Consider the following 14797-nt stretch of genomic DNA (forward strand, 5'->3'; position numbering starts at 1 on the left):
CCTTTTTGGAATCTCTTCCTAGTATTAAAAGTGACCAGTTCTTACTTAAATAAAGGAACGTAACTTGGAGACAGTACACTAATAATAGGAAAATAGATTTCTAAAGAGTATATCTTAGTTGATATACTTCAGTATCATGCTTCTTCTTTAAGTTTCTACTTTTATCCATTTTTTCACTGTGCTATACGTATAACCAGGTATTTCCATGTTATATTTATTTTCCAGATTTTATTTTTTATATTAAAAAAATGCATGCTCATTCTAAAAAAAAAAAAAACCAAACATTACAGCAGCCTGTAAAGAAGCAAAACATTTCTCCTCCCTATAATCTTATACTCTGAAACTTAGCAGTTTATGAATAACTTTCCAGATTGATTTTTTCTCTGCATTTATAAGCTGTACTAATATTTTTCCCTCCATACAAATGGATTATATTTCTAGAAAGGGTAGCATGAGGGAAATTTGTGATGGAACTGCCTATATCTTGACTGTGGTGGTGATCGCTTGAATATATGTATGATAAAATTATCTAGAACTTAACACACACACACAAGTGCATATAAAACTGGTGAAATCTGAATAAGATCAGTGGATTATATCAGTATCAATTTCCTGATTATGATACTGTGCTGAAGGTATGCAGAATATAAACTGGGTAGGGTATATGGGATTTTACAGCTACATAGTTACCTCAAAATAAAATAAAATGTTAAAAACTTGGGTCATGCTGTTGTTATATGTATATATATTGAAACTTGGGTTTTAAACTTAGTATATTGAGGCACTATGTGACTATATAGAGAGCCCTCTCATTTCTTTTAGTAGCTTTTATATTTTGTGTTTAAATAGTATTTGTTTACCCTCACTTATTATAGCAAATTATATTCTTGGCCAGTGTACAATAAAAAAATACTGGACACATGGAGAAACATGAAAATGTTTTACTGGAAACTCTGAGATGACCCAGATGTTGTAATTAGCAGACAATTTAAAGCAGCTTTTATTAACAGGTTCAAGAACTTAAAGGAAAACATGATCATAATGAAAGAACAGAATGGGAAATTCAGCAGAAAGAAAGGAACTAAAAATTCTAGACATGAAAAACTGCAGTCTTTGAAGTTTTTATTTTATTAGATGGGGCTTAATAGCAAATTAGGGAAGGCAAAAGGAAGAGTCAGTGTATATAAAAACAAATTAATAGAATTTATCAAATCTGAAGACCACAAGGGAAAAAAGACTTAAAAAAATTGAAAACTCAGTAATATGAGACAATATGAGTCTAAAACATACAATTGGACTTCCTGAAGGAAAGGAGAGAGAGGGTGGACAGAAAAAAAATTGAAGAAATGATAACTTAAAATTTCCCAACTTTGGTGGAAAACATATAGGTCCTAAAAGTTCAGCAGACCCCAAGCAGGATAAATCCTTTTGCCTACTTTCACCATTTGTGTTCGGTGTTGTACTGGAAGTCCTAGTCAGAACAGTAAGACAAGAAAAAGAAGCAAAAGGCTAAAGATTGGAAAGGAAGAAATAAATCTGCCTTTTTTTGCAGATGAAATCATTATTTACATAGAAAATCTTAAGTTTTCAAAACAACTCTTAGAAGTGATGGATTAATTTAGTAAAGTTACAGGAAACAAGTTGATTATATTGCTATATACTAGGAGCAAACAATTCAAAAAATAAAATTTCTTTAGAAAACAGTTTATTTAGAATAGCATCAAACAAGAAATACTGAGAAATAAATTTAATGGAAGGTATGAAAAATTTCCACGCTGAAAACTACAAAACATTGCTGAGAAAAATTAAAGATGATCTAAATAAGAAGACAGAGATCATGTTCATGAATTGTAAAACACACTATTGTTCAGATGTCACTTTCCCCTAAAAATTGATTTGTATAAGAAGAACTTTGTTGGAGGATTCACACTTCTTGATTTGAAGACGGACTGCAAAAGTCCAGTAATTCAGATGGTGTGGTATTGGCGTAAAGGTAGAAACATAGATCAATGCAACAGAATTTCAGATTTAGCCCTCCACATATTAAAGTCTGTTGAATTTTAATAAACATGCCAATGTAATTAAATGCAGAAGAGGAAATATTTTTAGTAAATATTTCTGGAACAGTAGGTAGGTATGCATATTTAAAAAACTTAACTCCTACTTTACACCATACACAAAAAATTATTTCAAGATCCATTATAAACCAAAATGTAAAAGTTAAAACCAAAAAATTTCTATAAGAAAAGGAATATTTTACAATCTTATGGTAGCCAAACTACAAAAAATGTTAGTAATAAAAGTAAAAATTGATGACTAGAGTTTCATCAAATTTTAAATTTCTGCTCATGAAAAGAAATGGTTTAAAATAAAGAAGCAGGCACAGACTGGGAAAAAGTATTTATAATAGATGTATCTGTCAAAGGATTTATATCTAGAATATTTAAGAACTCCTACAAATCAATATTGAAAAGATAAATAAGGGTACCTGGGTGGCTCAGTTGGTTAAGCGACTGCCTTTGGCTCAGGTCATGATCCCAGAGTACTGGGATGGAGTCCCACATTGGGCTCCCGGCTCAGCAGGGAGCCTGCTTCTCCCTCTTACTCTCTCCCCTCTCATGCTGTTTCTCTCTCTCTCTCTCTCTGTCTCATAAATAAAATCTTTAAAAAGAAAAAGATAAATAAGAAAATTTTAAAATAGAAGATTTGAACAGTCACTCCACAAAAGATACTCAGTTGCCTCTTAAACAACATGGGTGTGGACTGTACAGGTCCCCTGATATGTGGATTTTTTGATAAATACAGCACTGTATTTTTTTTTTTAAGATTTTATTTATTTGACAGAGAGAGACACAGCGAGAGAGGGAACACAAGCAGGGGGAGTGGGAGAGGGAGAAGCAGGCTTCCCGCTGAGCAGGGAGCCCGAGGGGGGGCTCGATCCCAGGACCCTGGGACCATGACCTGAGCTGAAGGCAGACACTTAACAGCTGAGCCACCTAGGTGCCCCACAGCACTGTATTTTTTTAATGATTTTTCTCAACATTTTCTCTAGCTTACTTTATTGTAATAATACAGTATATAGTACATATACAAAATATGTGTTAATTGACTGGCTCCATTATCTGTAAGGCCTCTGGTGAACAGTAGGCTATTAGTAGTTAAATTTTGGAGGGGGGCGGTCAAAAGATTTTCGACTGCACAGAGGGTCAGTGCACCGATCCCTGTGTTCAAGGGTCAACTGTATATGGATAATCAGTAAGCATGTGTGAAAGTGCTCAATAGTATTAGTCATTAGGGAAATGCAAATTAAAACCACAGTGAGATTCATTTCACACCCATTAGAATGGCTAAAATTTTTAAAACCAGCAACACCAAATATTGGTGAGAATGTAGATTAGCACCTTCTCATAGAGTGTGAAATAGTATGACCACTTTGGGGTGTTTTTTGCCTGTTTCTTCAAAAATTAAGCCCCCAGCTTACCCTGCCTATGATCTAGCGATTCAACTTATAGGTATTTACCCAAGTGGAATGAAAACATATGTTCAAAAAAGACTAGTATAAGAATATTTGTAGCATCTTTATCTATAATAGCTCAAAATTGGGAATAACCCACATACTCATTAGTAGGAAAATGGATAAATAAACAATATTATATTGATAAAATGGAATTCTAATTAGCAATAAAAAGAATTAACTACTGATAAATGCAGCAACATAGATGAATCTCAAAAACATACTGTTTAGTAAGAAATCGTACATATGGTATGATTCCGTTTATGTGAATTTCAAAAGGCAAAACTAATCAGTGGTACTAGAAAGCAGAACAGTTTTGGGGCGCTTGGGTGGCTCAGTTGGTTAAGCGTCCCACTCTTGGTTTGGCTCAGGTCATGATCTCAGGGTCATGAGATGGAGCCCCACATGGGGCTCCAGGCTCAGCGGGAGTCTGCTTTAGATCCTTTCCCCTTTCCCTCTGCCCCTCCACCTGCTCACGCACTCTCTAAAATAGATAGATCTTTTTTTTTAAAAAAAGCAAAACAGTGCCTATGAGGGGTCGTATTGACAAAAAGGTACATGGAAAGATAGAAATAGTCTATATCCTGATTGCGATGAAACACAAATACCTACGTGTATCAAAAGCCCTTTACATTATTCATTTAAGATCTGTTTATTTTATGATATATAAATTTCACCTTAGTTAAAAAACAAAAGTTCAGTTTTTTTAAAAAGGCAAAAGAATAAGCCAAGCAAGTCTGTTGCCTTTTAAAGGGCTTCTCCCAAAGCACCAATCAGTAATTTCATATGTATAAATATATACATGTATATTCATATGTGTAACACTGAATATGAAATTAAATATCCACAGACCATATAACCCATGCATTTAAAGTGTACAATTAAATGGTTTTTAGTACATTCACAGTTATGCCATTATCATCACAATCACTTTTAGAATATTTTCACCCCAAAAAGAAATCCAGATCCGTTTACAGTAATTTCTCATATTCCCTCAACTCCCCCACAACCTAGCCCTAAGCAACCACTAATCTACTTTTTCTGTAGATTTGCCTTCTCTGGATATTTCATATAAATAGAATTATATAATACGTGGCTTTTTGTGACTGGATTCTTGGACTTAGCATGTTTTCTGGGCTCATCCATGTTGTAGCATATATCTACTTAAATGGGTTCCTGGACCTAATTCTGGTGTGGGGAGGGGTTGTTTCCACACAAACCAGTAGGGTGTCCTACCGTTCAACTCAATTCTGACACAGTCTACCTGGAGACAGCAGCAGACAACACGGGCTAAGCCCAGGTTGTGACAGGTACTTCTGACTGACTGAAAAGCAGAGGTTTCTATGACCCCCTTCTTAGGTTCATTTAATTTGCTAGAACGGCCAGTAGAACTCAGGAAAACGTTTTTACTTACTGGATCATCGTTTATTACAAAAAGATACCATTCAGGAACGGCCAGATGGAAGAGATGCCTAAGGCAAGGCCATGCGAGGCTGGTGAGACTTCCTTCCCCTCTTCAGGCACGCGCTCCCCCAGCATCTCCATGTGTTCACCAGCCTGGAAGCTCCTGAACCCTGTCCATCTGTGGAGACTTCAGTACACAGTCATGATTGATTAAATCGTTGGCCATTGGCATATGATTCACCCTCCAGCCCTTCTCCCCTCCCAGGAGGCCGGGGGGGGGGGGGGGGGGGAGGGGAATGAAAGTTCTAACCCTCTAATCACAGGGTTGCTTCTGGCAACCAGCCCCCAAGCTTAGGTGCTTTCCAAAGTCACCTCATTAACAGAACAAAAGACCCCTTTTCACTCGCATCAGTTAGGAAATTCCAAGGGTTTTAGGAGCTCTGTGCCAGAAATGGGGAAGAAGACCAAATATATACTTATTATAAATCACAGTATCACATACTTTATTTCTTTCTATTGCCAAATATCCCATTGTATGGATATGCCACATTTTATCTGTTTATCAGATGATAGACATTTGGATTGTTTTCTACTTTTTGGCTATTAGGAATAATGCTGATATGAACATTTGTGTATGGACATAGGATTTTTCTTTTCTTGCCACTATTCCTAGGAGTAGAATTTCTGAGTCACACGATAGCTTTGTATTTATTGTTTGAGTAACCGTCAGTACTGTTTTACATTCCTACTAGAAGGATGTGAAGGTTCTAATTTCTGGATAAATCTTTACCAACACTTGTTATTATCTTTTTTTTTTTTTTATTGCAGCCACCCTAGTGGGTATGAAATGGAATCTCATAGTGGTTTTGATTTGTCATTTTCCAGTGAATACTGGTGTTGAGCATCTTTTCATGTGCTTATTGGCCATTTGAATATTTGTTTTGGAAAACTGCTATTCAGATTCTTTACCTATTTTTAACTGGGTTAATTGTCTTTTTATTATTGAGTTGTAAGAATTTTTATACATTCTAAATATAAGTCCCTTATCAGATATATTATTTACGAATGTATTCTTTGATTCTCTGAGTTTTCTTTTTCATTTTCTTTGTGGTGTCTGTTGAAGGACCAATGTTTTTAATTTTTTATAAAGTTTAATATACCGATTCTTTTGTTGCTCATGCTTTTAGTGTCATATCTAAGAAGGCTTTGCCTGACCCAGGGTCACAAAGATTTACTCTGATATTTTCTTCTAAAATGTTTCGTAGTCTTAGCTCATTGTTTGTGTTTATAATCCATTTTGAGTTAATTTTTGTGTATGGTATGAGGAAGGGAGTCCAACTTTATTTTTTGTATGGGAATAGTAATTTCTTACCTCTTTTAGCCAGAATTGTATTCCGTGGCCACGTTTAGCGAGGAGCCGATCGGGAGGTGACAGATATGGGTGGGGCATGGCTGCTGGAAACACAATAGAAGGCAGCCAGCAGGGTGCCTGGGTGGCTCAGTTGGTTAAGCGACTGCCTTCGGCTCAGGTCATGATCCTGGAGTCCCGGGATCGAGTCCCACATCGGGCTCCCTGCTTGGCGGGGAGTCTGCTTCTCCCTCTGACCCTCTTCCCTCTTGTGCTCTCTATCTCTCATTCTCTCTCTCTAATAAATAAATAAAATCTTTAAAAAAAATTAAAAAAAAAAAAAAAAAAAGAAGGCAGCCAGCAGCAGTTGCCACGGCACACAGCCTCTTTGCTTTTGACTCAAAATAGTATGCCACCAGACTTGACAAGGAATAATTCGAACCTCTCTGAAATATGAATTTGATCAAGAAGCATTCTATAACTGGCTTCCAAAAAGACTTAAAAGTTTTCTGGATTTTATTTGTTAATATGGTTTTCCTGAAGATAATGCTGAAAGCTGAAATAGCTGGATTGCTATTCATTACAACTAAAGAATTTACTCTTTCTCGTGCCTCTGCTCAGCTATTTGCCCACCATCTTTTTCTCACTGTCCCACTCCCCCACCCTCTCCCTGCCCGCCCCCCTCCCACATATCGGAGTTTTTGTCTGCTAACATTACGTTATATTGAATGGGTTTGACATACGTACTCTTTAAGTGGACACTCGGTCTAAAACCCAGCCTTCCTCTGAATCTAAAAATTACTCCAGAGTACTAAGTGTATTTTTAAAAATTTTATTTGGAAGTTCTTCCTGTCCCCTAGCCCAGAGACTTCTAATGTTTGAAAGGCTAGGAAGCTGGCTGCCCGGCGCCCGGGGGTGTGGAGAAACCAGACCCGGAACGCAGTCTATACATTCCCTGCTCGGTGCCCGTGTTCAGTGCTGCTTCCGTAAGAACACACTGCTTCCCCTGGCAGCCTCCCCACGGGTAAGATCTTCATTTTACAGCTAACAGATCACTATGGTCTGTGTTCAGCACTGGAAAAATAACTTAAAAAATATGTTTGCTGTTGAGGTTGAGCCAGGGGCCCTCCCATATTCGAATGGAGAATATAGTACGTATTTGATTAAACCAATACAATAGAAACCTCACCATGATGAATAATGACAGGTGTTTTGAAAAAAGAATGATGGCATGGTGTGGTCGTCTGTGACCTCTGACACAGAAACCTGAGGATGGGCAGGAAATAGAAACACAAGCATGGCCCCGTCAAATTCAGATTCGTGCCACGGGCGCCGTAATCGGGAGGCTAGTGATGCTAAGCCAGATTCCTTACCCTGGGAGTGGCAAGGAGAAGGGATGTTCAGTGACTTGCAGCTTGGCACTTGATCTTTTAAAATAGTAGGGGACTTTAAGAGATTTATTTTGAGGTTTAAAGAATCAGGCTTAACACCTTTGGTCATCTTGGTGTATTTTGGTCTTTTAATTAGAGGTTCTTCTGCCAGGTATGATGATTACCGGAGTATGCTGGATGACTTATGCCTTACCTCTTTACTGATGCTGTATTCACTGGACTGTCTGGTCTGTGCTCAGTGTCCTGCCCAGACCTGTGCTTTGGCCTCTTTTACGAGTTTCACTGTGCTGTTGCTGCCAGTCTGTGATCTATTTGCTAGCAATGCATATTTCTGGCTGATGTTCTGTATATCTGAGTTCAGTTCTGTGTATCTTTTAACATTTTTTTTCTTTGAATTGCTCTAGGTACAGTCGCTAGTAGCTAACATTTATTGGGGAAAACTGGGGTCTAGTGAGTACTTTCCATTTAAATTTGGTCCTCACAGCTATTTTAAGTAGATAACAGTTTTCTTCATTTTGTAGATAAAGACCGAGCTCAGTGACATTAAGAGACTTGCAGGGTCACGCAGTTCATACCTGGTAGAGCTGATATTTAGCCCGGGCATTTTCCGACTCCGGAGTAACTGGACTACCATTCAGGTTTGCCCCAGAACTACCCTCCAGGGTCTGAATCCTGGCTGCTCACCTAAGCCATGTTAGACTCACCTGAGAAGCTTCCAAGAGACACCCGCACGTGGGCTCCACCCCGTACTAATGAAATGAGATTTAAGACAGAATGTTAGAGTTGAAGAGATTTTAGATCATTCATTCTGTCTTTTTCACCTTCACATTTTGACATTTTTTCCGTAGGTAAGCTGACCCTGAATCACATAGCTGTCAAGTGTCAGAAGCAAGACTGGAATGCCGGTCTCTTGATTCTGATTCTAGAGTTCTCTCCATACTCGGGTCAAATAAATATGTTATTTATTTGTACTGTGTACAAAGTCCTAGGCACAAGTACCATCATAGGTGAGTTTATTTATTCATATGTAATATCTAGAAATATGTGTGCATGTACATCTGTGTGATTTTGGAAATTGATATTCATTTGCGAGAGAGGCGGTATTGCATCACAGTTAACTCCTGGTTTGAATTTTGCTTTAGTTGCTTCTTATACCGTGGGCAGGTTACCTAATCTCTCTGTTCTTTGGTTTCTTAGAGATAAACCGGGGATGGTAATAGTGCTTACTTCATGGATTAAATGAGCTAATGGAAGTGAGGTGATGAGACAGTGTTGACACACAGGAAGCTTTCCATTAGCATTAGGTAGAGTAATGTATGAGGAAGGATGTACTCAGCTTACAGGTTCCGGAACTCCATGGCTTCTACATCCATGGACTACAAAAGAATTACACTAATGATAGTATTTCTGTGATGTGGGTCACCTGTATGAAATCCCTTTCTCTCAGCCTTAAAGACATATGTATAGCTTTCTGCAGGCCCTTAACAGGGTCTATACACTCATGCGTTATAGTTCACAATTTTCTATCTGTCTTCTAAAACATGGTGGTGTTCTAATATATTTTCTTCTTTATCTCTGGGCCCACTGTTACATCTCAGCCATATTCAGCCATGACTTTCTGTGTGTTTTGTTAAATGCCTTGGGCTGCCAGAAGGTTGCTCTGGTTTAGGTTGGTATATGGCATCAATCATCTCCAGGTTTATATTTATTTACATGCAAAACAATTCTCGTCTCTTCAGAGTCATGTGTAGTTGATAGTTTTATACAGAAAATTTTGAATTATTTTCTCTTAGACTTCTAGTGATAAAGTCTTTGACATGAGATGAGTTCCACCTAGAGAACTCCAGGTATCAACTGAGGCCTGTCCCTGATCTCTCCGGGGTCCTGTGCATTGTTGCAAGAAATAAAAGGAATCCGTTACACAAACACTGCTTTAGTCAACCAGCATGGAAGAATGGGTCCATTTACAGTATCATTAAGTACCATTTACCAAATGCCTTTAAAGGAACTCTTTTCTCTTCCTTTCTGCTCAGAGGTATTAAGGTATTAAGTAGAGTCACAGTCAGATTAAGGATACCAACTGACTCTTCAAGCAAAGAGAAAAATTGGAATTTGGGGTGAGGCGGTGTTTGGAAATGAGATAAAAATCTGAACTGAAATGGATCTGGCAAGCAAGTTCAATTCAAGAACACAGGAAGTTACATGAGTCAGCTCTAGTAATTTGAAATGATTAAAATAGGCTATCATGAAAAGTAGTTTCCTGCTATAGGAGATCTTAAGGCTCCCAAGGATATAGTAAAGGTACTTCCTAGGCAAAGCTGGTAGCTACCCAAATAGATCCCTAGTAAGGTAGCTTTTGCTTTATGTGTTCAGAAATTTCATCTTCGGAGCGGTGGACTCGGGATGCTAAATCCCATTAACATATTTGACTGTGACTGAAGAATAAAATCAATTTGCTAATTTGAAAATTTTCTATTTGTAGGTGAGTTATATGGGAAACAAACTTACAAAGACATTGCTTTATGAGTGTGGATCAGAACAAGAGGAGTTCGTAATGGGATGTGAATATATTCTAATACTGCGTTCTGCTAACAGTCTGATTTGTCTGCCCTTAAACAGGAGGCACCTTCTCCCTGGGGAAGTTCCTCTGCCTTAACCCCTCCCCCAGCCTCTTCTCCCTGCCAAGGTTTACTTTTTTTACTTTTTTACTTTTTACTAAAAGAGTCTTTGACTCTTTTCCAGGCCGTGGTGGTTGACCATCTCTAACTATCACCCAATACACACATACGTGTGTGCCCATGCAAACACACTTCCTTATTAAATATGTTGGTACTTTCAATCAAGTTATCTCCTGTCCTCTGGTCCTGGAAGGATCTTTCACTCTAGGGTGACTCAACCCATCTCCAGCCTCACCCATTTAGATCAATCATTTCTCAGTTCCCAATAAAACATCCCCTGGTGTTGACCTGTCATTGGGAGTGTTCAGTCAGAGGTGGGGTGTCTATTTCATGGAATATCCCTATGGGGATAACTTCATTAAGAGGCCAGTTAGAGCAGATGACCTTTAAGTTCCATGGGGTCGTAAATTAGTAACTCTTTCACTTCCATAGACCTCACTGATCCTGAAAGGTTCTCTTTGAACCTTTGAAGTGTTTTTTCACTTTTTAGGAGTGGCTCCTAGTGAAATGCAACATGAAAATCAGCTTGGCATGTGTTGCCATGTTGCCGCGTGTTAGCAATTCCATTACCTACTTCTGTTTCCCTCCATGTGTTTCACATTCACAGTCAAACGGAGGTGCTTCTGTTCCTCAAGCTTGCTGCCCCATGCTGCCTGTCCACCAAAGCTCTTGCTGTTTCTTCTGCTTGGAATGGCAGACCTTCCCCAGCTATTAGTCTGTATCTGAACCGTTCTTCATGGTCCAGTTGAAGGTTTGCATTAGCCCATGCTGTCGCCAGATCTGCACATGCATCCTCCACACTCCACAGCACTCTGTCCTTCTGGTGGTTATTTTGCACCTCGTTATTTTGCACTTGTCTTTTCCCTTTGGTACTGTGTAAGCCCTTGACAGTAGTGGTTTATTTATTTCCATTTGACTTACAGTGCCTGTCGCATCCTTGTTTTCATTCATATCAGGATATAACACAAGTACAGAAGCTAAAGACAATATCATAATGTTAAGGGGAAGGGGCGCCCGGGTGACTCAGTTGCTTAAGCGACTGCCTTGGCCTCAGGTCATGATCCTGGAGTCCCGGGATCGAGTCCTGCATCAGGCTCCCTGCTCGGCGGGGAGTCTGCTTCTCCCTCTGACCCTCCCCCCTCTCATGTGCTCTCTCTCTCTCTCTCTCTCTCTCTCTCTCAAATAAATAAATGAATAAAATCTTTAAAAAAATGTTAAGGGGAAGAAGCATGGTTATATTTAACTAGAAAACTGAGAATAGAAACTGTAGAGTATTTAAAAGATCAGAATTCAGTTATTAGGGAAATTTTAACAATGGAATAAAAATCCAGCCAAACATAATGGGATTAAGGGGTGAATAGAAAGTGAGGAAATAGAATTTAAGGTGAAGTATTATTTCAGGAAGTTTTGATGTTTAGGAAAGTAGGTTGAGAAGGAGATGAGGGTCAAGGAAAGTTGTTTGGTTCTTGGAGAGATGAAACTCAGGCATTTTTTAACCTAGAGGAGAGACTTAGAGATTAAAGATTCCAGAAAGGACATAATTGACGGTGTATCATATCCTGAGGGAAGAAAGGGCGATATAAAGGGCACAGGTGTCAGGGTAAGGTCTGGGGGGAAGGAAGGCTTGCTTTCTCTCTGAGGCAGAAAGGAAGAACGGGAGTGTAAGGTAGGAAAGCTGAAGGCAGTTAGGCCTGTTTCCCCAGCGTAAGAGTACTCATAGTCATCTGAGGATGACAGGACTAGCTAAAGGACGTAAGACTTGAGGTTTATTATAGTCGACTCCTGAAAATTGTCTTGTTTTTAATTTTTTTAAAGATTTTATTTATATATTAGAAAGAGAGAGAGCACGAGCATGAGCGGGGGGAGCATCAGGCAGAGGGAGAGGGAGAAGCAGGCTTGTGGGACTTGATCCCAGGACCCTGGGATCATGACCTGAGTTGAAGGCAGACACTTAACCAACTGAGCCACCCAGGCATCCCTCATTTATTTCTTGATATCATTGTCTTCCTCCAGTAGATCGTAAGCTCCATGAAGGTTAGGGTTTTGCTATCTTGTTCATCACTATCCTCAGCACCAAAAAATTGTGCCTGGCACATTGACAATATTTGTTGGGTGAATGGAGAATGAAAAGGGGAGCCAGTTGGAGATACTCAAAATGATTGCTATCATCTTTTAGCTTTCAATAAATGTACAGACTATAAATATACCATGTTAATTGTCTCAGGATGTTTCTGTCATAAAAGCTTGTCTGCAAGCACTGAGAAACATAGAAAGGTAGTTATTGGATTTTTTCATACTTAGAAATTGGTGGGATGAGAACTAGAGCTTTAGGGTTTTGCGGTATTTGACCAAGGAGTGTAAAGTTATGTGTGGTATCTTGAAGACCCTTTTATTAGACAGAAGCTTGATCACCAACAGCTTGGTGCTATGGCATTAACTATTAGTTATCCACCCAATATCTATTCCCCTTGTCTTTCTTAGGGTTCATGTATTGTTAGATATGCTACTGTAACTTAAAACTACATTCTCCAGCCTTCTCTGAAAATAAGATGAAATTTCTGAGAAAGCTCTTTAAAAGAGGCTGACCTAGGAGGAAACTGTTATGTACTGTCCTCCCTCCTGCTTCCTGGAATGTGAATATAATGGCTTGGAACCCCAGGAGTTATATTGTGACCATTAGGTAACCTTGAGGATGCAAGCCAGTGCTAAAGATGGTGGAAAAGAGTATAGTTGTGGAGCAGCCATATTGGGCTTCCTGCAGCCTTCTTGTTTTTGAGACAATGTAAAGTGTTTTGTTTAAACTACTGTTATTTTGGATCTCTGTTTCTTTCAGGAGAACTCAGTTGATTAGAAAGGAAAAACTGAAAGGAATTAAGGGTAAGAGACCTCAGTGGGCCAAATGAAGAACAGTTTTAATGGGAGTAAGGATAAGGGGTTGAGGTCAGAGAGGGGTTTCTAAGTTTGAGATGGGTGGGTAATAAAAGAGTGTAAGGGATCGTTATAGGTTGCTAAAGCAGAATGCTGTTGAAGTCTCCTGGAGAAGAGAAAGTCAAGGAAATAGTATTTGAATACACAGATAGGTAACCAAGAGCTAACCCTTCCATTAGACCAGGGTATCTTTGAAGTTTGATTTCATGTGCCACCAAGGACCTCTCTGTAGACCAGGAATCTGAAGGGTTCTAATTTGAGACGCACTACAAAATATTATTTTATTGTATGGCTTTCTTGTCGAAGTGATTTAAGGCAACTAATAAAGATACTAATTGTGGGGTTAAAAAAATTAAAAATAGGAAAATGGGGGAGAGAGCAAACATGGTAAAAAACAAAATGGAAGCAGGAATGAAGTTAGTCTGATAAAAACGCACCCATGAGGTTCTCTGTAGTTTTAGATGTAGGCAAGAGATTTGGGTAGAAGCTTGCCAGCAATCAGGGTGAAAAATGTAATACGATAGGTTATAGTAATCACAGCGGGAGTGGGATAAAAACAGGTCAGTTCAGGAAAATTAGAAATATTTCTTTTACTAAGACTATTTTGCTTGAATTCTAACTTTATATGATTGAATTACATAATAACATCAGAAGTTTTCTTTTAGGTGGGGGAGGAGAATATCAAAAGACAGGTTTTAGGAGAACCACCATGAATAAGTTTACACCGTACCCCAACATCAGGGTAAAAAGTCAATATAGTTGGGCAGCTCTGCAGAATGCCAGTTATCTGACCATGTTTTCAGAATGACTATTGTCTTTGCATAGACATAGGTAGGTAACCAAAAGACTGAAAAATAAGACGTGTCAAGAAAATTGGTAAGAATTAGAATGGTTAGGCTTAGGAGAAACTATCCTGGACATTGGCCTTCAGGAAGTAGTCATCAGGCTTCAGGAATTCTCTTTCACTGTCTCCTACTGAGCACCAATACAGACTTGTATTTCAGCATGAGGGTAAGCAAAAAGAAAGGATGTTGTGGTTGCTGGTGATGGTTATTAGGTATTGGAGGCTCTTTTCATTAAACCTTTACGGGAAAATGATCTTTTGTCTTTAAAAGTGAATTGCTTTAAGGTGGGGCTTGTGGTTGGGGGCAGTGAAAGAAAAGACTGGAAGACTTCAAATCCCTTCCATTCTTCAGAATCTATGACTCAAGATTATTTTTACCATATATTTGTTAGGGTTTGGTACTTTAAAAAAATATCCATAGTCTGGCAGGTGTCACCCACATACCTTTGTCATTCACTGTTGTTTGAGTATGCTGACAGAACCCAGAAATAGTGAGATCATTAATTTAGCTGAAGAATCCAGGTATTCAAGATACTGTCTAAGTGGCATCTACAAGATATTAAAGGACTTTTCAGACTATTTTAATATTAAATTTGCCTGAATTCTTCTAAATGATTTTGCAGATTTCCATAATAAATGTGGCAAACATTTCTCTTATGGGATATAAATAATCAAACTCTGTTGCACTGT

General features: G+C 38.6%; 1 protein-coding gene across 6 annotated transcripts in view; it reads left to right on the plus strand.

Moving 5' to 3' along the window:
• Window positions 1–14797, plus strand: part of MAP3K20 (mitogen-activated protein kinase kinase kinase 20) — a 177979-nt gene that overhangs the window by 51838 nt on the left and 111344 nt on the right. The window contains exon 1 of one of the 6 annotated variants that reach the window (XM_027588488.2): window positions 8515–8664. The exons of the other annotated variants lie outside the window; for them this stretch is intronic. The gene's annotated coding sequence lies outside the window, so the exon portion shown is untranslated. Of the gene's footprint in view, window positions 1–8514; window positions 8665–14797 lie in introns of those variants that run through there. 6 annotated transcript variants of the gene reach the window in all.

The sequence above is a fragment of the Zalophus californianus genome, chromosome 3, assembly GCF_009762305.2.
Source record: "Zalophus californianus isolate mZalCal1 chromosome 3, mZalCal1.pri.v2, whole genome shotgun sequence".
Taxonomy (NCBI): domain Eukaryota; kingdom Metazoa; phylum Chordata; class Mammalia; order Carnivora; family Otariidae; genus Zalophus; species Zalophus californianus.